Source organism: Eucalyptus grandis, chromosome 1, assembly GCF_016545825.1.
Source record: "Eucalyptus grandis isolate ANBG69807.140 chromosome 1, ASM1654582v1, whole genome shotgun sequence".
Taxonomy (NCBI): Eukaryota; Viridiplantae; Streptophyta; class Magnoliopsida; order Myrtales; family Myrtaceae; genus Eucalyptus; species Eucalyptus grandis.
The window spans coordinates 52,294,191-52,320,387 of record NC_052612.1 but is presented as its reverse complement, the minus strand read 5'-3'; the positions used below and the strand labels follow the sequence as shown (position 1 = coordinate 52,320,387).

Here is a 26,197-nt window from a genome sequence, read left to right as displayed (position 1 = left end):
GGCTGAATCCATCCCTCAATGGGGATTCACACCAAAGAAAAATTTCAGAATCACTTGGAATACACTGGACAAAAAACACTGAATACATGCAACGGAAGAGTAAAATAACGAAAATATAATTTCTAGGGGTTGATGACTATAATTAACTAATATAGTGAATACCTAAATAATCAAATCGAAAGGCGTTTTATATTGAAATTAACTAATATATAAAAAAAATCATCATCAACAGATCATTGCCCACACTAAAATTCGCATTTACAATTCACGTGGAAAGGTGAAACTAGTTGATTAAGAATTTAAATTTGAATTGGCAACGGGGAGATAGCCGTTGGAATGAACATACATTTTCAACCCTGACATGTGATCCGCTTGCCTTTTAAGAGAGGGTTAAATTTCGAACAACAAGAACAGTAAAATTCCATGTACCCGATCTGACCCTCCTCTCTGTCTTTCCCAACGGCCACAAGAAAACAGAGACTCCACTCACGTCAGATCATCTCTCTCCTCCCTCCTCGCCTCCTCCTCCTCCTCCTCCTCTTCTGCTTCGTCTGCGTTTCCTTTCTCCTTCGTCTACTCATTCCCTTTTTCTCTTTCGACGGAGCCGCGGTCGAGCCAGCGGTGCCTGATTTGGCTCGATCGAAAAGGGGCGGAGCCAGATGTGGCTGCCTGTGCAGCGGATCATCGTTCACGGTACGGAGAGACAGAGGAAGGTGGGCGACTGGACTGCACACGGCGGCGGAGGCGAGGCGAGGCGGACGGACAGTGTGTTGGTGACAGATTCGAGGGCTTGCTGGATAGAGTTCAAGGCGGGCTCTTCGATGCTTCGTGCGGGATCATCCTGTGAGTCTCTCGAAACTCCATCGCTCATGTTTCTTGTTTTTCTTGTTGATGAGGCAGCATTGAATTTGTTTGTTGCCGGTGGTTGTTAATTGTCCTGTTCTTGCTTTGTAATCTTGCTGGGAGTTTCTCGATTCTTTTGGGCTTGTGTGAATGGGTGTCGGCATTGCACGCCGATGATGCTGTGGGGTTGTGGGAGATTATCATCTCCAAGAAAACGAGCGCAAGAAATCAGAAGAACTATATTCTGGCAACTTTAACTCTCTGCCCGTGAAGTTTCACATGCTTTTTGATTATCATACGATACGTTGTATACCCAATTATGGGGAAGTACCTTATCTGATGATGTTTCTAACGTCACCCATTCTCAAGTCCAGCCTTGTCATCGTCTGGCTGAAAAATCTTTCGACTCTGCTATTCTTTACCGATTTTCTTGCCCAAAAAGATTTGAGTATTGTTGAACAGAACTGCTTTTGGCAAATGACCATTTTGAACCATCTGCTATTCGACTTTTCTGTATATTTCCCAGTCATCTGGGATGCATATTTGGAAAAATGTTTCTCTTAGAACTATATCCTGTTATTCTGGTCCAATGATCGGTCTTCCGTAGCTCTGGAATTAGTCTCTGAAAATTGGTTTCTATCAAGCCTTTCGGTAATTTCGCACTGAGAGTGTTAGAGGTTCTTTTTTCAAAAAGTTTATCAACTTCAACTGGAACTATTTGAGTCCTCTTTACGTAGAATTTTTGCGCTACTTTTTTAAGATGTATTTTATCGGCCATCTGTATTTGTCCCTCCTTATTCTGTCTGTGTTATCTTTCCCAAATCTCAGAAAAGACATGATAGTTCAACACTGATACTTTAATGTGTGCACCGAAAAATTGTGTCCAAAGAGGCAATGCCTAAGAGGTGAAGAGAATAATTTATTTTGCAAAACTTGCCATATATCTAAGAGTATATATATATGTGTATATATATATACAATGAAGTATATATATATGAGAACAATGAAGTATAAGAGATTGGCAAATTTATGAGTATGAGAAAACTCTAAAGGTTCTATGTTTCTGAAATAATCAAAGAACTCTCGAGTTCTATAACAGTATGATACAATATAATAATTCAAATGTTAAAGTAATTATTGAAAGGAAATAAACTAAGTAAAGGAATGATGTATATATGATGATAAATAGTATAAATAGCGTAAGCAATGTATAAGATCTAAAGTAAGAGTATGCAGAAACAAAATCCAACCATATAGGTATTATAAGAAATTATATTACAAGACTGCAAATTGTTTTAAAAAGTGCAAAAACTAAAATATCAAATCATTCACTGGGGCGGTAATTTGCACTTCAAGAAGTATTGATATATGTATTATAAGAAAATGTATTTAAAAAATAAGAATACAAGGTAACAAAGCTTGAAGCTTGAAATGATGAAGGATTATTATAAGAGAGAGTGAGGAGGAAGAAGAGAGAAATCTGAAATTTGAATCATGCCCTCTCTTCGTGTTGAGAAAACCGTATTTATAGAGGGTGCTATAGTGAAAATGTTATAGTACTAAACAAAGTGTAAAGTGAACAGTACTGAATGAACAGTATTTGTTAGATGTTTGTCATTTTCTATATAGTGTATTGCTTTTCCGCTGTTATAATAGTATTGTCATGTGATATTCTGTAGGCAAAATTGATCTCATGGCAGTCATTTTTGTTAGTGTCACTATGATGTGACTGTGAGGATTCATCTTGGTTGTCTTGTGATTTAGAAAATCCACATCATGATTCTTCCACTTCCGAGAGTATTTGTCTAAGAACATTGAAGTATTGGATGGTGCTATATTTATTCTAGATCAAGGAGTGTTGCACTCGTAATAGATTTTTCGTGCAAAAATGTTATATTTTTCCTAGAGATAAGACAGAATATTACATGCCAATACTGTTACAGCGACGGAAAAGCAATACAATGTAGCAAATACTTTTTCACTCAAGATCTTGTATACTTTACACTGTTCAGTATTATAGCACTTTCACTATAGTACCCTTTATAAATACGCTATCTCAGCACAGAAGAAATGGGGGCTTGATCCAGATCTCATAATTCTATCTTTTTCCTCCTTACTCCCTCTTGTAATCCCCTATCTCTCTTCAAGCTTTCTTACCTTGCACTCCTAGTCACAAAGTAAGTTTATTTCAAATATATTTAGTGTAGTTTATACATAGTTGTCAGCTTACATGATGGTTGATTAATATTTTCTTGTAATACATATATCAATACTTCATGGAGTATGAATTATTGCCCTAGTGGATGACTTGATATTTATTTTCTACACTTTTCAATATATGTAATTTCCAATTTATATAAATACAAATTCATACCACCTATATGGTTGATTTTTGTTTTTGTATATTCTTATTTTATATCTTATATATTGTTTTGCTCTTTAGATTATTTTTAATTCTCAAGACTTTATTAGTCATACATGTTCATAATTTTATTTAACTTCATATTCATAATCTTATCTTATACTCTTAAGTTTGTCAATCTTTTATACTTCCTTGTTTTATGGGTTAAGATCGAAGTACCATATGAGAGAATACAGGAGTATAAGAAATTAACAGATCTATAAGAGCAGAGAATGTATAAAGACTAAATACAATGTAAAGAGCAAATGCAATATATAAAATACAAAGTAAGAGTATGTATAAACAAAAACCAACCATGAATGTAGTATGAACTTGTATTATATAAACTGAAAATTACATGTATTGAAAGATACAAAAACTAAAGCATCAAGTCATCCGCTATGGCGGTACTCCGCACTCCACGGAGTATTGATGTTTGTATTACAAGAAATAGTTAACCAACTATCATGTAAGTCGGTAATCGTGTATGAAATATTCTAGGTGTATTTGATAACGAACTTACTTTGTAACCAGGGGTACAAGGTAAGAAAGCTTGAGGCTTGAAGAGAAGAGGGTTTACAAGAGGGTGAGGAGGAAGAAGAGAGAAGTGAGATCTAAAAATTTCGAGTCCCTTCCTCTTGTGTTGAGAGGGTGCATTTATAGTGGGTGCTACAGTAAAAGTGCTACAGTGTTGAACAATGTAAAAGTGAATAGTGAATAGTGAACAGTGAATGCCTATTTTGCTATAGTGTATAGCTTTTGCGCCGCTGTAACAGTGTCAGCATGTGATGTCTTGGCTTTAGTCTCTGTCTAGGTTGATCCCGTAGCAGTCGTCTTCATTGGTGTTTCCACTATGATGCGACTGTGAGGATCCGTCTTGACTATCTTGAGATTTGGAAGATTCACATTATGATTCGTCCGCTTCCAAGAGCATTGTCCTGAGGATGTTTGTCAATCTCTTATACTTTCTTGTTTTATGGGTTAAGATCGGAGTACCATATGAGAGAATACGAGAGTATAAGAAATTAACAGATCTATAAGAACATAGAATGTATAAAGACTGTATAAAATCTAAATACAATGTAAAGAGCAAATGCAATATATAAAATATAAAGTAAGAGTATGCATAAACAAAAACCAACCATGAAGGTAGTCTGAACTTGTATTATATAAACTGAAAATTACATGTATTGAAAGATACAAAAACTAAAGCATCAAGTCATCCGCTATGGCGGTACTCCGCACTCCACGGAGTATTGATGTTTGTATTACAAGAAATAGTTAACCAACTATCATGTAAGTCGGTAATCGTGTATGAAATATTCTAGGTGTATTTGATAACGAACTTAAGAAAGCTTGAGGCTTGAAGAGAAGAGGGTTTACAAGAGGGTGAGGAGGAAGAAGAGAGAAGTGAGATCTGAAAATTTCGAGTCCCTTCCTCTTGTGTTAAGAGGGTGCATTTATAGCGGGTGCTACAGTAAAAGTGCTACAGTGTTGAACAGTGTAAAGTGAATAGTACTGAGTGAACAATGTAAAGTGAATAGTGAATAGTGAACGGTGAATGCCTATTTTGCTATAGTGTATAGCCTTTGCGCCGCTGTAACAGTGTCAGCATGTGATGTCTTGGCTTTAATCTCTGTCTAGGTTGATCCCGTAGCAGTCGTCTTCATTGGTGTTTCCACTATGATGCAACTGTGAGGATCCGTCTTGACTGTCTTGAGATTTGGAAGATCCACATTATGATTCTTCCGCTTCCGAGAGCATTGTCCTGAGGATGTTTGCAGTATTCCTCTTTGCTCTAGACCGCAAAGCAAGTGCTGCACTTGCTATGAATTTTTCCTATAAAAGCGATGTATTTGATGGGACCGTGGTTATTTGGGTTTTCTAGCTGTTTAGCCATGTTCTAACCGCAGTTTCGGATCCTTGTTCAAGAAATCTGAATCCATCCCACCACTTTGTTTTGTATTTTCGGATAAATATTGGTACATCAGGTTTGGTGGATGTACTATATTTAAATTCCCATGCTGTTACCCAAGAAATTCTGAATATTATGAAGAAATGCATAAGGCATGGGAACCTTATATCATGCGGTGTTGGTATGAAGTATTCACTGAAAACCCTGTATTCTTATATGACTGTGGGGTGTAGTATTATGTCCAAAGGACCAAAGAGATCCCACTAGGAGTCAAACCAATTTGGAAGGCTTTGTCTTGGGAAGTTATCTTTAAAAAATAATAATAAAGAGTATTGGAAATTTGTATTTTGTCTGAAGAAAACATTACACCAAGCTTGTTGGTAATCTCAATATGTATATGAGGAGGAGTATGGTAGACTTTGGGTAAGTTTTGTTTGGAACTTTTTGGATGTATGAGGTGAGGCTCCCTAGTGTGAGGGATGTATGACTTTGCTAATGAATATAGTGGAGTAGAGGATGTTTTTTTGTATTGTTTTTGTCAGCAAAGTGAGTGGACCTTGCTGATTCTGTCTTCACTAGGATTTGCTCATAATAAGCAACGGTTTTGTTTGTATTGTGTGGTTTGAACAATCAGTTTTTTAAAAAGATGTTCTTTGCAAATTTGATTAGATCTTCATCGAAGAATCCATCTTCTACACCTCACAGTCAAACAAGGATACAAGGTTTTCAGTGAATATTTCATACCAACACCGCATGATATAAGGTTCCCATGCCTTATGCATTTCTTTATAATATTCAGAATCTCTTGGTAATAGCATGAGAATTTGAATATAATACATCCACCAAACTTGGTGTACCAATGCTTATCCGAAAATACAAAACAAAGTGGTGGGATAGATTCAAATTTCTTGAACAAGGATCCGAAGCTGCGGTTAGAACATGGCTAAACAGCTAGAAAACTCAGATAACCACAGTCCCATCAAATACATCGTTTTTACAGGTAAAATCCATAGCAAGTGCAACACTTGCTGCGGTCTAGAACAGAGAGGAATACTGCAACATCCTTAGGACAATGCTCTCGAAAGCGGAAGAATCACAATGGATCCTCAAGTTGCATCACAGTGGAAACACCAATGAAGATGACTGCTATGGGATCAACCTAGACAGAGATTAAAGCCAAGACATCACATGCCGACGCTGTTACATCGGCACAAAGGCTATACACTGTAGCAAAATAGGCATTCACTGTTCACTATTCACCTTACATTGTTCACTCAGTACTGTTCACTTTTACACTGTTCAACATTGTAGCACTTTTATTGTAACATCCTCTATAAATACACCATGGTTACAAAATAAATTTGTTTTCAAATACATCTAGAATATTTCATACACGGTTACCAACTTACATGATATTGGTTAACTGTTTCTTGTAATATAAACATCAATATTCCCTGGAATGCGGATTACTGCCCTAGCAGATGACTTGATGCTTTAGTTTCGTATCAATACATGTAATTTTTAGTTTATATAATATAAGTTCGACCACTTTTATGATTGGTTTTTGTTGGGACAAGGACCCCTGGAGTGCCAAAAGTTACGAAATGTACACTTAAGTGCCAAAATCGGAGCAAAATGGATCACTTGAGTGCCAATCCGGCCAAAATCCAACATTTTTCTGGCGAACCGAGCCCAAAACGACGCCGTTTTGCATGATGACATGGCCAAATAATGCAAAAACTAAGGCGTCGTTTTTGAGCTGTGTGATAAAAAAAAAAAATAATATAAAATTAAATAAATTAAATTTAAAAATAGATTTAGTTAAAATATTAAAAAATAATAATTTTAATAGTTAAAATAATTTTAAAATTAAATTTAAAATATTAAAAAAATAATAATTTTAAAAATAAAAAAATAAAAAATAAAAAATAATAATTTTAAAATTAGATTAGTTAAAAAATTTTAAAAATAATAATTTTAAAATTAAATTTAAAATATTAAAAAATAATAATTTTAAAATAAAAAATAAAAATTTTAAAATTAGATTTAGTTAAAATATTAAAAAAATTAAATTAAATTTAGTTAAAATATTAAAAAATAAAAAATTCTCAAAAATTTATAAATTAATAAAAGGGGGGGGGCGGTGGCCGAGGGCAGCCTCACCACCGCCCCCTTTTTTTTTAATTTTTTAATTTTAAAATTATTATTTTTTAATATTTTAATTAAATTAAATTTTAGAATTATTATTTTTTTAATATTTTAACTAAATCTAATTTTAAAATTATTATTTTTTAATATTTTAACTAAATTTAATTTTAAAATTATTTTTTAAATTTTTTTTTTTTATCTAAATCTAATTTTAATTTTTTTTAAAATTTTTAACTAAATCTAATTTTAAATTTTTTTATTTTTTTTTAAATTTATTATTTTTTTATATTTTAACTAAATTTAATTTTTTTTTAATTTTTTAACAAAATCTAATTTTAGAATTATTTTTTAAATTATTATTATTTTTAATATGTTAACTAAATTTTATTTTAAAATTATTATTATTTTAATATTTTAACTATTAAAATTATTATTTTTTAATATTTTAAATAAATCGAATTTTATATTTTATTTATTTAATTTTTATATTATTTTTTTACCATGTCAACCGAAAGGGACGCCGTTTTTGCAATATTTGCCACGTCGGCATGCAAAACGGCGTCGTTTTGGGTTCACTTCGCCGAAATTGTCGGAAAATGCCACGTCAGCCTTTTGGCCGGACTTTGGCCGAGTGGCACTTAAGTGATCCGTTTTTCTTCGAATGTGACACTTAAGTGTACCTTCGTAACTTTTGGACTTAAGTGTCCATTTGTGCCAACTTTTGGCACTTGAAGCGTTCTTATCCCGTTTTTTGTTTATGCATTTATGCATACTCTTACTTTATATTTTATATATTACCTTTACTCTTTACATTATATTTAATTCTCATGGTTTTATTTAGTTTTTATATAGTCTTTATACATTTGTTATTCTTATAGATCCGTTAATCTCTTATACTCCCTTATTATCTCATATAGTACTCCGATCCTAACCTCTTTATGATATATATATATATATATATATATATATATATATATATATATATATATATATATATATATATATCACAATGGGAAGCATTTCATTTTGGATTAAATAGTTTTTTTCTACACATTCCTTTTTCATGTCAATTGTATAGCATGTGATGATTTTCTTGAAACAACAATTTCTACTTAAAGGCTTCCTTTTTCTATTAAGTTTTCTCACACCTAACACTATTTTTAAAAAAAAATGTAATTTTTCTTTGAAAGGTCAATTTTTCCTCCATGCTTTTCTAAAATTATTGCAACTTTTATGTCATGACTGAATCCTTCGTGGGTGATTCTTTCCCAACTTCCTGCACTGCAACAGCCCCCCATAAAGTGTCTCATTTTCCCTGTCATCCCTCTCTTGCTCCTTTTTCTCCTTGCTTCACACACTTTGAGAAGGTCTTCCCCATTTGCGAGCATGTCCACTTCCCAAGTGTCTTTTGGGCTTCCCGAGGGCGATTCAAACACCGCGAGACCCTCCTCCAACTCCTTCGAAATTTCTCCTTCCGAGGATGGAACGAAACTTGATAGGTGCGATCCTATCATGATCGTAAGGCTCCGTTGGTGATCAAACTACCGTCTAACATTGGGCAAGAATTTAAGGTCAATAGAGATGGCGATGGAGAAGACGAGGAAGAGGGAGGATTCAAGACTTCTACGTCCGCTAATAGCAAGACAGCTAGCCGAGTGTCCACCGATGCCGAGGAGGCCCAGGTCAGAAGAGATTCTAAACTCGAAGACGCCACCAAGTGTTGGTGAGTCTTGCTTGACTTGTTGAGCGAGATTCAATCTTCCTTTGCACTTCCTTTTTTGACAAATTTTGGCAGGAAGATAAACTAGAGACCCAAGGAAGGGGACATTGTTGGGATATGTTTTGATAAACAAGAATATGTGAATAGATAAATTTGAACCAAAATTATTCATAGCAGGAGTAGAAACGCCCATACATATATTTCCTTAACATTATTTGTGCATTTTAATAAGAAGCACATAAAAGTGAGAAGAACGCTAATCACATTATCCTTGGTCATTGCCTAAAAAGTTTGGTTCTAATGTTCTTCAAATTTTGACTACGAACATTTAATTTTTTGACACAAACGTCTGATGTCTTTTGATAATATTGGTTCTAACATTTTTCAAATCCAAACAACGAACGTCTAATCTCCTTATAACGCAGGTTTTGACGTTCTTTAAATCTAGCTCTACAAATGTCAAGCCCACACACCACCAACACGCGTCGAACGGTGGAGAGAAACTTGAAAGGGGTCACCACGATGATGGTGCTAGCAATTTCTCTCATGTTGGACTGTTTGATTGATCACTATTGTCAGTCAACTATTGGCGATCATCGTTCATCCCATGATCTGCTCTCTCAATCACCTTTTTTTATAACTAGTCCTAAATCATATTTAGATCGGTTCATTAACTCTAAAACCATTTAAGAGAACTAATTCGGCCATAAAATCTGAGGGACGTAAGTTCGGTCATTAATTCAAGCATTAATTGGTCATTCAAATTTGAAACCGTTTCAAATCATTTATTTGGTTATTGACTTTGAACTCATTTCCAATATTAAGGTGGCTATTAATTTTGAACTCACTTTAAATTATTAATTCAGTCATTGAACATAAACTCGCTTAAGATCTTTGATTCAATCGTGAAGTTTGAAACCCCTTTCAAGTATTTTATTTTTAGCCCGATTCAATCTAATTGCCTCAATTGAGGGATTATGGTATGTGATATCCTTAGGTTCATCACTAAACTGGTAGTAGGATTTATACTAACACATTAATACAACTAAGAGAAGTGATAGTCCAAATTAGTCTCAACTTCCTACAAACCATGAGTGGCGTCTAACAATATGCCATGGCTACCATTGGGGGGGTTCTATGCTTGGAACTAGGGAAAGCTAGGTTAATTGAAGCAGGTATGTTATCCCAATGGGTGAACCTCATGTTCAAGCCATTCAGAGACTACCTTTCAAATGCAAACTACCCATAAATTTAGTTCAAAGCATAGAGATACTTAATGATGCCAAGATGATAACATTTCTAAGTAATCAAGCTGCATTTCTCAGAGGATTCTACTAAACTGGAGAGAAGGAAATATTTAGGGAGACATGGAGAGATTTGGGAGATAGGGATATTTACTTCTCAACCTGTATAGGCGATACAAGCCGCTCTTTCTTACAAGGCCTTTTATAGGCGATAAGTACAAAGCAGATTTGAAACAACAATAGAAAATAAAGGTAAGATGGGACAACACAAGGGGGACCGAGTATTGTTTGCTATAGTAATTAATGACCAATGATCAGTGCTATAGTAACTTTATTAGAAGCTTATCTCCATTTGGAGTTATAGTCATAATCTAAGCCGTCTGAGCTGTGAGTGTCTCTTTGTAGTAGCAAAGCATCCCACATGTTTAGACCATTTCAAGGAAGTTTGTTTTTAGGTTCATATATCCTAAAAGGTCTTGGAGTGTCAATCTCTTAGCTCAGTTTTTGGGTATGATTGGTTAGGGCCAGTTTGATTTATGGACATAATAAGAGATGGTGTTGGGGTCTAGTGCAAAGGATAAGGACAAAGATCCGTGATCATAAGAATCCTAAGAGGTCCCCCTTTTGATCCTAAGAGAATTGTGCGGGATTGTTAGTGTTTGCCGTTTCTTGCTTATATGCTTAAGTTGTCCTTGCCCAATTCTATGCCTAATTGAATTCTTCGAGTCCCCATCTTGCTACAAGTGTAAGTCCTTTGTGGTCCCATGGAACAAGCGTTGAGTAGTACTATATTTTTTCAAGAATGGTCCGATTTTCTTGACATAGAATTCTCTGGAGTTCTTTATAGTTGTATTTAATGGATCTAACGTAATCAGGAAATAATTTGTAAATACGAGCTATTTGAAGATGTGGTTGAGGTTTGTAAGTTATGTTACCTATTATGGCTAGAGTTTTATTATGTAAAAAGTCCATGGACAACAAAGATTCACAATAGTGTGTGTTTCGTTATGTTTGTGTAATTCTCAACTCCTTTAAGAAGAGTCGTTTTCAGTAAATGGGAGGATAAAACCATTTGAGCACGGTTAAGAGATTTATGTCATTCTCATGTTCATTATTATAATCAAGTGCGATTAGTTTGGTTAATTTAATAAGGAATTTTCTTGTGGAAAACTTAATAGCTATTAAATATTTATTGGTAAATACCATAACAACCTTCTAGATTAATGGATGTATAAATGAATAATATATCACATGGAGCAAATTAAAGAGAACAAAAAAGAGGGTTTAGCAAAAGCTAATCCCATTACAATTGATGTTGAAAAAAAAATCCTCCACCTTATGGAAAAGCTAAAATAAGAACAATCACAAAACTAAAGGAAGCCATGCAAACTCTTCCCCCATTATATCATGTACTGGGAAAATAGTCATTTAAACTGATGCTAGCGATGAATACTGGGCAATTATACTATTTGAAAAAATTAATGGTAAGTGACACTTTTGCCATTATAAAAGTAGAAAGTTTTTTCAATGTGAAATACATTATCACTCTACATCAAGGATATATTGGCAATGAATAATGGAATAAAAAAAAAAAATTGAGTCTAATCTTATCGACCATCATTTCCTAATAGAATCGGATATGGAATCTTTTCCCTAGATTACCAAACTCAAGTAAAAGCAAATTCTTCATTCCCTGCTGCTTTGATGGGATGAATGGTTTTTGAAGTACTTTTTCGAAACCAAACACATTGCAAGTAAGAAAAATGTACTTGCTGACTTTATCTCTAGGCCAAAGGCACCAGTGAAAATCAACATGTACATTCTAAGACATTCTTTTCCTTTGTCAGAAAAGTATAAAATCGAAAAAAAAAAATGCAAGAATGGCCAAGTCTGGAATACCTCTAGGAAATTATTGAGCAAATCCATAATGATAGGCTCATTGAAAATCTTGACAATCTCATGTTGCAGTGTCATATAGGCTCATTTATACCTCTATTAATATGGAAGGAAGATTTCCTTGAAAAACTTTGATGGTTATTATGATACTTAACTAATAAATAGTTATTGAGTTTCCAACCAAAAAAATTCTTATCAAATTAACCAAGCTAATTGCACTCGGTTATAATAACGAAAATGAAAATGACAGAAATATCTTAATCTTGCTAAAATGGATTTATCCTATTGTTTACTAGAAACACTTTTTCCTAGAGAAGTTGATAACTGCCCAAACTTTGATGGTTGTTTACTAGAAATAACAATGATGTGTTTCACAACCTAGAAACTTAATAACTCCATCGTCCATGGACTTTTATTCTTAATAACGGTACCCTCTCTAGTACTCTAGCCAAAGTAGGTATCACAACCTAGAAACTTCAGCCACATCTTCAGTAGCTCGTATTTACAAATCATTTCTTGATTGCGTCGGATCTATTGAATACAACTATAGAGAACTCCAGAGAATTCTATGTCAAAAAAGTCGAACCATTCTTGAAGAAGTATGGGACTACTCATGCCTATTTCATGGGGACTTAATCATAGGAGCAAGAAATGGTAAACACATATTATCCCACACAATCCTCTCAAGATTAATGGAGGAACCCCTTTCTCACAATTCTTATGATCATAGACTTTTATCCTTATCTCTTAGACTAGACCCCAATATCATCTCTTATTATGTCTAAATATCAAATTAGCCCTAGCCAGTCATGCCTAAAAGACTTAGCCAAGGACTAACACTCTAAAACCTTATAAGATACATGAATTTGAAGACAAACCTCCTTCAAATGGTCTAGAGATGCTTTCCTACTACAAAGAGAATTCACTCACAACGTAAACAACTTAAACTATGACTATAACTTTGGATGGAAATAAGCTTGTAATAAAATTATTGTAACATTGATCATTATTCACAATTATAGCAAATAGTATCTGCTCCCTATTCAGAATCCTAAGCTTGCAATAATTGGGTTACGGAACTCTATCCATTGTAATTATGTCAAGGACCCCAGTTTGTTATGCTGTTTTGTTTTGTCTTTATTTTTTATTTTTGATTCAAATCTACTTTATACTCATCGCCTATAAAAAGCCTTGTAATGGTAATGAAGTGGCAATTGGTGAGAAGCAAATATTCAATGTCACCTATAAGAACACAATGAACTTGTTAACTTTGGCGACCATATAAATCATCTTTCTATCTCACAATGTCCTGATCGAACAAAGGCCATGGAATTATTTGTAAAGCCACTAATTTGATCATATGTCAAAATTTAATTGACATGTATTTTTCGAGACATGAACCATTCTTTCTTGGTTTGTCACGATTAGATCGCATAGGACATCATTATTGTATAGATTGCATATTGTGCACACCATGTGCCTTCATATGTGAACAAATAATGACCATCAAGTATAATGATAGTTTGACAAAGCATCAATATGCACATTTGTAAACTATGGCCATCCAACATACAAGTCGGTATTGTGCTTCACGTCTAAGTATCTTACACAAGACCAAAGCATGAACTATTAGTCATTGACCATGTTAATAATCATTCTATACATGTCATGTTTAGTGAACTTGTTCAAGACAAGCACCTTTTTTGGCTTGGATATCACAATACACAATGACTTGTGACCCATCATCTCTCTAGATATCCAATACTCAATCGAGAAGCTTAAGAACATATCGGTCTCAACAAGATCATCAATATTCTTTCAATAATCCATCCACTATGAGTGATTTAAGGATCGAATATAACTATAAACCCATTACACATATTATTAACCCGTTCGGTCATAAATGATCTTATGGACTCATACATATAAATTGGACAATGAATGAATATTTTTCTGCCATTAACTAAATAATGCATCTTACATTCCTAACATGAAACAATTACATGATTGCTTTAAGACATATGACCGAAAGATGTAGCAACAATACACGAAGTATGACTAGTGGTACCGGCACCGGTGGATTCGAAAGGTATTGCTTTATCTCTTCAAAGACTTTCTAGTACTCAGCATCCTACTCAATTTCACTATATTTCTTTAGAAGTTTGAAGATGGTTTGGCTATCTCCAACAATTGAAACATAGCTCAATCTACCTAAAAGACTTCGAACTTACTTGACAATAGAAGGAGCTTTGAGATTATAGATGGCTTTTTTTATGTGTCAATTCCAATTCCTCGGCAACCGACCATGAAACCTAACAATTTCTCGGACTTTGCTCCCGATATGCATTTTATGAGGTTAAGTCTCAGTTTAAATTTTGTGAGTTAGTCAAATAACTTCTTTAAATTGTGAATATGGTCTTCCCCATACTTTGATTTGTCGATCATGTCCTCAAAGCACACCTCTATTCCCGTACTTTACCCCAAATACGAATTTTACAAGGTTAAGTCTCAATTTAGATTATCTGAGTCTGTCGAATAATTCTTTAAATTGCGAACATGGTCTTCCCCACACTTTGATTTGGTGACCATGTCATCAGAATACACCTCTATTTCCTCATGCATCATGTCATGGAGCAATGTGAAAATCACTCTCTAATATGTGGCTTTTGCATTTTTCAAATCAAACAACATCACTTTGTAAATCCATGATATAACGACCCGGGCCCCACTGTGTAATATTGTCCACTTTGGACATTGAGTCCTCACTGCTTTAAAACGCATCACACAGGTTAAAGGGACCCCAAGCCTTATAAACTAGCCTAGGACTCCCTCCCTAGGTGATGTGGGACTAGAGAGGACCTTTTCCCCTTCCTTGGGCTGGCACACTCTCCACCCCTTAAGAGCACAGTGTCCTCGTTGTGGCCCCCACACACGGTCAGGCACAATGTGCTCGCTGTGGCCCCCACACATGGTCGGGAGTCAGCTCTGATACCATTTGTAACGACCTGAGCCCTATTGTGTAATATTGTCTGCTTTGAACATTGAGTTCTCACGACTTTAAAACGAGTCGCACAGGTTAAAGGGATCCCAAGCCTTATAAACTAGCCCGTGACTCCCTCCTTAGGTGATGTGCGACTAGAGAGGACCCCTTCCCGTTCCTTGGGTTGTCACACATGAGGAGAATAATTCAAATCCTATGGTGCTATTGATGTCACGCCCCGAACCTCAAGCACGCGCACATCCCACTGAGGCCGATAGAAATGCGACTTCCCAGGACACGTCCCCGACCCATTCTTTTTAATTACACATGCGGAAGCGGATAAATAATCCCCAGACAAAACTCAATTGGGATAGAAAAGCAGGATCACATTTTCAAAACCAACCACATACTTTTTATACATATCAAACCAGTTCATTTACAGGACTAGGCTATTTACAAAAGATCTATAGAAGATCAGTCCTAAAAAACTAAGCTGTCCTAAGATCAGCTAGACAGGTCCATTCGCTAGCTCTTCAGTCGAGATCGACGAAGTAAAAAATCCTCTCAACGGCCCTCACTAGTCTACCAAAAAAGCTCAGGAGGATCCGCCATTTAGGGACTTGAAATATTATCCCACAACCGGGATGAGACAATATCTCAGCTTGTCCTACCCTCTAAAACTCGATTAGGAAGAAAATAAGCCCTGTGGTGCTCTAGTCACACAAAGAGGATGGAGGACTTACCTCACCTCAATCCATTCTTGTACGTCAGTACAATTTGAACATTTCTCAAATCAAACAATTGATCCAACGATTCAATCCAATCATACCATCAATCTTTCCATTCCACTCCATACTATCTATCATTTAATACCGTCTATCAAACTAGTCGTTAATATGACATATGCTTTCCAAAGCTGTAATATATAGATGGTAGCTCGCTCAAGCTGTATAAATAAATAGCTCACCAAAGCTGTAACTGATATAATAGCTCTTAAAAGCCGATAATTCAATAATAAACTAATCCATACTTCAAATAAATCAATCAATAAATCCAATCGATTCAGACCGGCTATACAAACCAATCACGGTGCTAGAAGCTAACACCGGGTATTTTCAAGTTAAATACCAAAACTTCTCCAATTTTATTCAATTCCTCACTTAGGAATAATTAACCATAATCATCCTTTCCACTCAATTTCTCAATTTAACATATAATTAGCACAAACCGACCGCATTGCTACGATCGCGCGAAATTCTAACGACGGCCATCCCAAAAATTTTCGAAATTATTAAATAATTAAATTTAATTCCGAAAATTAAATAATTAAATATTATATTATAATAATATAAAATAAATAAAATAATATTTAAAATTTCGAAATAATTAATTAGGGCTTAAACTAGATTACACTAATTTAAACATACAATTAGCCCTAATTAAACATCAATTAAACTAATAATACAACTAATCTAATTTACATTAAAATAATCTAATCTAACCACCTAAACCTAATTAGACTAATCTAAACACCCCTTAAGCATGATTAACTTGCTAAGCGAGGTTTAGAGGATAAACTCACCGGTTTTGCGGGCCGGTGAGTTCACGGCGACCACGACACCAAGGCGGTCGATAAACCCCAAAGTGACGACACCAACGGAGGTCGGGACGGGCTTGAAAATGGGCCATGAAGTCTCCAAAACCTTGCTGTCTTCTCGCTTCGATCCGGACCAACTGCAGAGAAGAAACCAACAACTTCAATGGCAAAAACGGGCTGACGGAGCTCCGGCGAGCGGGTGGTTGGCAACCGGCATCTCCTGGGGGTTAAGGGGATCTTGCTAGTGGTTGGTATGGGTGGAGGTAGGGTAGAAATGGGGAGAAAATGGCTGAAAACCGCGAAACGGGCGAAACAGGCGGAACCGGATGAGTCCAGACGGTCCGGCGAGCGGCGGCTTCGGGCGGCCGTACGGGACGGCCGAAGAATCGTTTCGGCAAGCGGCGAGGTGCTCCGGAACGGTCTGGATGTCTTCTTCGCGGCGATGGGTGACTCGTTCACTAATTCAACCGGGAAGTTAAATTTTTACTCGGATCTTTGGCGAAAGGTCGGTTGGAACAGAAACTGGAACAAGGGGAAAACAGAGGAGGAAATGGGGTCCGATGGGCATGCAACGGTGGAGGGCTGATGCTGCTCGGTTCCTCTGGTTTTTGCTGAGCTTCTCTCCTTCAACAATAATGGAGAAAGCCTTGGATTAAGGGAGAAGAAGCTGTTGAAGAGTGGGGGGGTCTCCTTGGGCTCTCTAGAGCTCAACATTTGCCATCTTCTCATTGGCTTTGCCCCACCATGACACCACATGACCTCAGCCACTCTCTCTCCTCCAAGCTTCCTCTACAAGCTTGGCAATAGGTGCAAAATGTGGTGTGCCATGGGAGCTACGAATTTTGGACATTCCCCCATTCAATCCATTCAATTCTCTCTCAATTCCATCCAATTGAAGCTCAATTAAACCAACCCATGTGTCCTCGGCCTTCTCATGACATTTCCCCGTCAAATTATCCAACTTGCATCTCGAAGATTCGATTAAAAATGGCCCTCTGACAATCTCGAACAAAAACGGCCTTACTTTGTTTTTCCGCCAAAATCTCGCCTTGTAGAAAAATCTTCAAGATGAGTCGACGTTCCTAAAATGAATTGTGACATGCCGTAACCTTCAATTTCTGAATTCGGGTTTAAAATCACGGTTAATTTCAATCTGGGCGCGATTTGAGCGCGTCCTAATCTACCGGGTAGCTTTTAGGAAATTTTCAGTGCAATTGACCCGTGGTTGATTATTTTCAAGCCACGGAATAATCTTCGACACATTGGTGACTTTTGATTGTGGTGAAAATCTCGAGATTTCAAATACGGACACAAGGTATCAAAACGACGTAAATAATCGCCCGGTGCCGGTCGACGGGGATATTGAAATCTGGTGGAATCACCCACACTCTAATTACATATCTTAGTCGAGTCGACCTATTACTGATCTCTGTTCGATTCTGACAGTGTTGTAATGATCCTTGAAGATTTATACGGTCGAGCGCCGGTTCATGGTCGATTCTCAAGCCTATTGCATTTAAATTCCTTAATGGCTTCACCTGATAGACTAGTTATCTCATGAGTGATCAGCTCGGAGATTTGAACTATAAGCGCATCGTTGAAAAGTCCGTCTCATTTAATTGAAAACGGAATTAGAAATTTAGGATGTCACAATTGACCCAAATGTCAATATGAGGTAACGAGAAATCATCCTTCAGACTTGCTCAATTTAGATCTCAGTTGCTCTAACCCATTCATCTTTCTTCATGACTAGCATAATATTAGAAATTCAATCAGGGTAGTGAGACACTTCGATAAAATCTACTTTTAATAACTTCATAACCTCCTCTCGATCTTCTTGGAAAGCTTTAGTTTCATTCTTCAAAGTTTTTGCTTTTTAGGCTGCACATTCGAGTTAATTGGTAGAGCATGCTCCACAATTTGTGGGTCTAATCCCGGCATATCCACATAGGACCATGTGATTACATCCTAATATTCTTTTAAAAATTCAATCCTTATTGCCTTGACCTCAAAGAGGTCCACCCCAATCTTGGTTTCCTTAATGTTTTTTGCATCGCCTAGACTTACAGTAATCATTTGTTCAGTTGTCAAAGGTTTCGATTATTCATGACGGAATCAATCTCTTTCAACATCATTCTAGACATCAATCATCCCCTTCAAAATATTTTCCATTTCATTTTCAGGTTTCATTCGAACATTGGAAAATAATTACATTTTCTTGGAAAATGATTTATTGGAAAATATTTTCCTGAAACGCCACATTTTCCGCAAAAGGAACGGAACCTAAATTTAAGAAAAACATCAGCCATAAATTGATTTATGAAATAGGTTATTGTCCACGCTTTTAAGATTTCATTTAATTCTAAAAAAAAGTACGTTTCTAAACAACAAAAATACTACAATGGCAGTTTGATGACATAATGCAAATTTGTCCTGCTTTCTAAGATTCATATCAAATTTAGCAGATTAGGAAATCTTGAATTACCATTAGGAAATAATTTATTTAAAAAAAATAATTTGCCAAAAATATTATTTTTATTGTATAGATGCCAATTTAGTATTAAACTCTTCAATTTTGTCAATTTAATCATAAATCTTTCGACAATTTACTAACGTAGTACTTCCAACCAAAATTGATTGCAAGTCAATGATGACGCTGACTATCCTACATATGATTAGTGTTGACATTTTAATTTTCTAATTTTAATTTTTTTCCTTTCCTTTGTTTATTTCACTATGGTTGATGAGGGTCGCCAAAGCTTGCCGGCCATCAAGTGACGACCGCAAAGCACTTGCCGATCATAGTGGGAAAAAAAGGAACAAAATTAAGAAAAAAATAAAAAAGTTGCCCATAATGGCGTCGATCTTAGCCGACACCAATTTCCAACTTAAATCGACTAAAAAGATTACATTAGTAAATTATCGAAATGTTTGCAACTAAATTGGTCAAATTGAAATATTCAAGACTAAATTGATATTCAAATAATATGACTTTTTTGGAGTCATTTCCGTTAATTTTTCAATGTCGAACTTCCATCTTATTTTAAGTGTTTGTGTTGTGAGAAAGTACTACCAGAAATGCAACGCCTCATAAATTCATAAAACAGCAAAAGGAATCTAAGCATGACTAAGGAATATTTAAGGAACCTGAATGAGTTGAAACCTCCAACCTTTGATCTTAAACGCATATCACAAACATAAATTTCAGATGATTAAAGTTGCAATCAAGTCAATGTTGTGGCTCTCCAATGAATTTGTGTAGGAACCAAAAATGCCGTCCACCATGTCCCGTGTTACCTACGACGCAGTTTCAGGCATTTATTAATCAGCTCCACCTCTAGACCCCCATGAGAGTGACAATCAATTACGAAGGCCACCGGGACATTTGTGGCAGAGGAACGGCAAAGTGTCTCAACATCAACACAATCCACGATCGTTAATTTCGATATTGATAATTGCTTGGAACGAGGAGGGGCGATGGTCGCAGAGGTCTATAATGAAAAAGAAAGGGTTGTGTGTTTTCGCCGAATTAGAATATCTTTAAGAAAAGTTGATTTCTCCCAGATAATTAAAAAAAAAAAAATGCATAAAGGAATGCCATACTACTACTTGACTACGGCTGAATCCATCCCTCAATGGGGATTCACACCAAAGAAAAATTTCAGAATCACTTGGAATACACTGGACAAAAAACACTGAATACATGCAACGGAAGAGTAAAATAACGAAAATATAATTTCTAGGGGTTGATGACTATAATTAACTAATATAGTGAATACCTAAATAATCAAATCGAAAGGCGTTTTATATTGAAATTAACTAATATATAAAAAAAATCATCATCAACAGATCATTGCCCACACTAAAATTCGCATTTACAATTCACGTGGAAAGGTGAAACTAGTTGATTAAGAATTTAAATTTGAATTGGCAACGGGGAGATAGCCGTTGGAATGAACATACATTTTCAACCCTGACATGTGATCCGCTTGCCTTTTAAGAGAGGGTTAAATTTCGAACAACAAGAACAGTAAAATTCCATGTACCCGATCTGACCCCTCCTCTCTGTCTTTCCCAACGGCCACAAGAAAACAGAGACTCCACTCACGTCAGATCATCTCTCTCCCTCCCTCGCCTCCTCCTCCTCCTCCTCCTCTTCTGCTTCGTCTGCGTTTCCTTTCTCCTTCGTCTACTCATTCCCTTTTTCTCTTTCGACGGAGCCGCGGTCGAGCCAGCGGTGCCTGATTTGGCTCGATCGAAAAGGGGCGGAGCCAGATGTGGCTGCCTGTGCAGCGGATCATCGTTCACGGTACGGAGAGACAGAGGAAGGTGGGCGACTGGACTGCACACGGCGGCGGAGGCGAGGCGAGGCGGACGGACAGTGTGTTGGTGACAGATTCGAGGGCTTGCTGGATAGAGTTCAAGGCGGGCTCTTCGATGCTTCGTGCGGATCATCCTGTGAGTCTCTCGAAACTCCATCGCTCATGTTTCTTGTTTTTCTTGTTGATGAGGCAGCATTGAATTTGTTTGTTGCCGGTGGTTGTTAATTGTCCTGTTCTTGCTTTGTAATCTTGCTGGGAGTTTCTCGATTCTTTTGGGCTTGTGTGAATGGGTGTCGGCATTGCACGCCGATGATGCTGTGGGGTTGTGGGAGATTATCATCTCCAAGAAAACGAGCGCAAGAAATCAGAAGAACTATATTCTGGCAACTTTAACTCTGCCAGTGAAGTTTCACATGCTTTTCGAAAACCATACGATACGTTGTATACCCAATTATGGGGAAGTACCGTATCTGATGATGTTTCTAACGTCACCCATTCTCAAGTCCAGCCTTGTCATCGTCTGGCTGAAAAATCTTTCGACTCTGCTATTCTTTACCGATTTTCTTGCCCAAAAAGATTTGAGTATTGTTGAACAGAACTGCTTTTGGCAAATGACCATTTTGAACCATCTGCTACTCGACTTTTCTGTATATTTCCCAGTCATCTGGGATGCATATTTGGAAAAATGTTTCTCTTAGAACTATATCCTGTTATTCTGGTCCAATGATCGGTCTTCCGTAGCTCTGGAATTAGTCTCTGAAAATGGGTTTCTATCAAGCCTTTCGGTAATTTCGCTCTGAGAGTGCTAGAGGTTCTTTTTTCAAAAAAGTTTATCAACTTGAACTGAAACTATTTGAGTCCTCTTTAAGTAGAATTTTTGCGCTACTTTTTTAAGATGTATTTTATCGGCCATCTGTATTTGTCCCTCCTTATTCTGTCTGCGTTATCTTTCCCAAATCTCAGAAAAGACATGATAGTTCAACACTGATACTTTAATGTGTGCACTGAGTAATTGTGTCCAAAGAGGCAATGCCTAAGAGGTGATGAGAATAATTTATTTTGCAAAACTTGCCATATATCTAAGAGGTGAAGAGAAATATATATATATCAGAGAACAATGAAGTATAAGAGATTGACAAATTTATGAGTATGAGAAAAACTCTAAAGGTTCTATGTTTTTGAAATAATTAAAGAACTCTCAGAGTTCTGTGAAAGTATGATCCGATATAATAATTCAAATGTTAAAGTAATTATTGAAAGGAAATAAACTAAGTAAAAGAATGATGTATATATGATGATAAATAGTATAAAGAGCGTAAGCAATGTATAATATCTAAAGTAAGAGTATGCAGAAACAAAATCCAACCATATAGGTGACATGAAATTATATTATAAGATTGCAAATTGTATTGAAAAGTGCAAAAACTAAAATATCAAATCATCCACCGAGGCGGTAATCCGCACTTCAAGAAGTATTGATATATGTATTATAAGAAAATGCATTTAAAAAACGAAGTTACTTTATAACAAAGGATACAAGGAAACAAAGCTTGAAGCTTGAAGGGATTAAGGATTATTATAGGAGAGAGTGAGGAGGAAGAAGAGAGAAATCTAAGATTTGGATCAGCATTGAGTGAACATTTATAAAGGGTGCTATAGTGAAAATGTTACAATACTAAACAGTGTAAAGTGAATAGCACTGAGTGAACAGTTAAATAGTACCGAGTGAACAATATTTGTTAGATATTTGCCATTTGCTATATAGTGTATTGCTTTTCCGCCGTTATAACAGTGTTATCATGTGATATTCTGTAAGCAAGATTGATCTCCTAGCAGTCATCTTCATTAGTGTCACTATGATGTGACTGTGAGGATTCATCTTGGCTGTCTTGTGATTTAGAAAATCCACATTGTGATTCTTTCACTTCCAATGGTGCTATATTTATTCTAGACTGCAGTGAGTGTTGCACTTGCAATGGATTTTTCCTACAAAATGTTATATTTTTCCTAGAGATAAGATAAAATATTACATGCCAACATTGTTACAGCGACGGAAAAGCAATACACTAGCAAATGATAGACATAATGTTGCAAATACTATTTATTCAGTACTGTTTACTTTACACTATTCAGTATTATAGCACTTTCACTGTAGTACCCTTTATAAATACGCTATCTCAACACAGAAGAAATGGGGCTTGTTCCAGATCTTAGAATTCTATCATTTTCCTCCTTACTCCCTCTTGTAATCCCCTATCTCTCTTCAAGCTTCAAGCTTTCTTACCTTGCACTCCTAGTCACAAAGTAAGTTTATTTTCAAATATATTTAGTGTAGTTTATACATAGTTGTCAGCTTACATGATGGTTGATTAATATTTTCTTGTAATACATATATCAATACTTCATGGAGTACGAATTACTGCCCTAGTGAATGACTTGATATTTATTTTCTACAGTTTTCAATATATGTAATTTTCAATTTATATAAATACAAGTTCATACCACCTACATGGTTGATTTTTGTTTCTGCATATTCTTATTTTATATCTTATATATTGCTTTTGCTCTTTAGATTATTTTTAATTCTCAAGACCTTATTTAGTCTTCATACACGTTCATAATTTTATTTAACTTCATAGTCATATTCTTAACTATATAGTTATAAGTTTAGTATAACTATAGTATTTCTCATACTCTTAAATTTGTCAATCTCTTATACTTCCTTATTTTCTGGGTTAGGCTCAAAGTACTATATGAGAGAACAAGGGAGTATAAGAGATTAACAGATTTGTTAGAATAGAGAATGTATAAAGACTGTATAAAAATTAAATAAAATCGCGAGAATTAAATATAATATAAAGAGCTCAGGCAATATATAAAATATAAAGTAAGAGTATACATAAACAAAAACCAACCATGAAGGTGGTCTAAACTTATATTATATAAACTGAAAATTATATGTATTTAAAGATACAGAAACTAAAGCATCAAGTCATCCGCTAGGACGGTAATCCGCACTCTAGGGAGTATTGATGTTTGTATTGCAAGAAATGGTTAACCAACTATCATGTAAGTTGGTAACCGTGTATGAAATATGTTAGATGTATTTGAAAACAAACTTACTTTGTAACTAGGGGTATAAGGTAAGAAAAATTGAGGCTTGAAGAGAAGATGGTTTACAAGAGGGTGAGGAGGAAAAAGAGAGAAGTGAGATCTGAAAATTTCGAGTCCCTTTCTCTTGTGTTGAGAGGGTATATTTATAGCGGGTGCTGCAGTAAAAGTGTTACAGTGCTGAACAATGTAAAGTGAACAGTACTAAGTGAACAATGTAAAGTAAATAGTGAATAGTGAACAATGAATGCCTATTTTGCTATAGTGTATAGCATTTGCGTCGCTGTAATAATGTCGGCATATGATGTCTTGGCTTTAATCTCTGTCTAGGTTGATCTTATAGCAATCGTCTTCATTGGTGTTTCCACTATGATGCGACTGTGAGGATCCGTCTTAACTGTCTTGAGATTTGGAAGATCCACATTGTGATTCTTCAACTTTCGAGAGCATTGTCCTGAGGATGTTTCAGTATTCCTCTTTGCTTTGGACCGCAGCAAGCGTTGCATTTGCTATGGATTTTTCCTGTAAAAACAATGTATTTGATGAGACTGTGGTTATTTGGGTTTTCTAGCTGTTTAGCCATGTTCTAACCGCAACTTCGGATCATCGTTCAAGAAATCTGAATCCATCCCATCACTTTATTTTGTATTTTCGGACAAGTATTGGTACACCAGGTTTGGTGGATGTATTGTATTCAAATTCTCATGCTGTTACCCAAGAGATTCTGAATATTATAAAGAAATGCATAAGGCATGGGAACCTTATATCATGCGGTATTAGTATGAAGTATTAACTGAAAACCTTGTATTCTTGTTTGACTATGGGATGTAGTATTATGTTCAAAGGACCAAAGAGATCCCACTATGAGTCAAACCAGTTTGGAAGGTTTTGTCTTATGAAGTTGTCTTTAAAAAATAACAACCAAGAGTGTTGAAAATTTGTATTTGTCTGAAGAAAACATTCCATCAAGCTTGTTGGTAATCCCAGTATGTATATGAGGAGGAGTATGGTAGATTTTGGGTAAGTCTGGTTTAGAACTTTTTAGATGTATGAGGTGAGGCTCCCTAGTGTAAGGGGTGTGTAGATGATGTTTTCTGTATTGTTTTTGTCAGTAAAGTGAGTGAACCTTGCTGATTTTGTCTCCACTAAGATTTGCTAAAAATGAGCAACGGTTTTGTTTGTATTGTGTGGTTTGAACAATTAGTTTTCTTGGAAAGATGTTTTTTGGAAATTTGATTGGATCTTTATCAAAGAATCCATGTTCTATAGTCAATATTTTCTGAAAAAATGTTTTGGGAAAAAACTTTAATCTTTGAGAATGAGGGGTTGCTTGTGACTTAATGACCACCTTATTCGAAATTCTTTTGTATTCCGCTTGTTTTTCTGCAGCAAGTGGGGGAATGATTGTTGCTTACCTCAATGGCACTAACTCTTTCTTTACTATTTTTTGTAAAGATTGAGCAAGTATCTCTAGTGTTTCTTTAGGTAGTATGGCAGCTAGCTGGGCTAGGGCTGGTATAGGTTATTCTTTTGAAGGCCTTTTTGGTATTGGATGTTGTTGTAAGAATGATTGTTTTTTGCCGTTTGAAGCCACGTCTTGATGGATGTTAAGCCTGTTGGCTTTTGGTGGTGTATTGGAGGTTTCGGCAATGGCTTTGCCTTTGCCTTTGTCTTTTTTGGGTCTTGGCATATTAGTATCCCCTGTTAAAATTCTATTGTGAGAAAATCAGGTAATGAATTTGAAGAACCGTTTATAAATTCAATGTCGAAATTGAATACTAAAAGTATGGCTTGCCATCTGGCAAAAATCTGTTTTGATGCAACGTTTAAAATGTCTTTTTGTAAAACGTCTTTAGCTAATTTGTAATCAATTCGTAAGAGAAATTTTTTGATTTAATAAATCTCCTTGGAATTTTGATATAGATAAAACTATAGCAAGTATTTCTTTTTTGATTTTTGAATAGTTTTGTTGGGTATGATTCCAATGTTTTGAAATAAACTAAACAACTTGTTCTTTGTT

The 26,197-nt window shown here is 35.7% G+C and overlaps 1 long non-coding RNA gene across 2 annotated transcripts; it reads left to right on the top strand.

Moving 5' to 3' along the window:
- The first annotated feature begins 462 nt into the window (after positions 1-462).
- On the top strand, positions 463-24,861 carry LOC120290877. Of its 2 annotated transcripts, none has more exons than XR_005548603.1 (2): positions 463-843; positions 24,508-24,861. It is a non-coding gene; the product is annotated as an uncharacterized LOC120290877 (long non-coding RNA). The 2 variants fall into 2 exon arrangements; XR_005548602.1 differs by lacking the exon at positions 24,508-24,861 and adding an exon at positions 3,779-4,229.
- Positions 24,862-26,197: the final 1,336 nt, after the last annotated feature.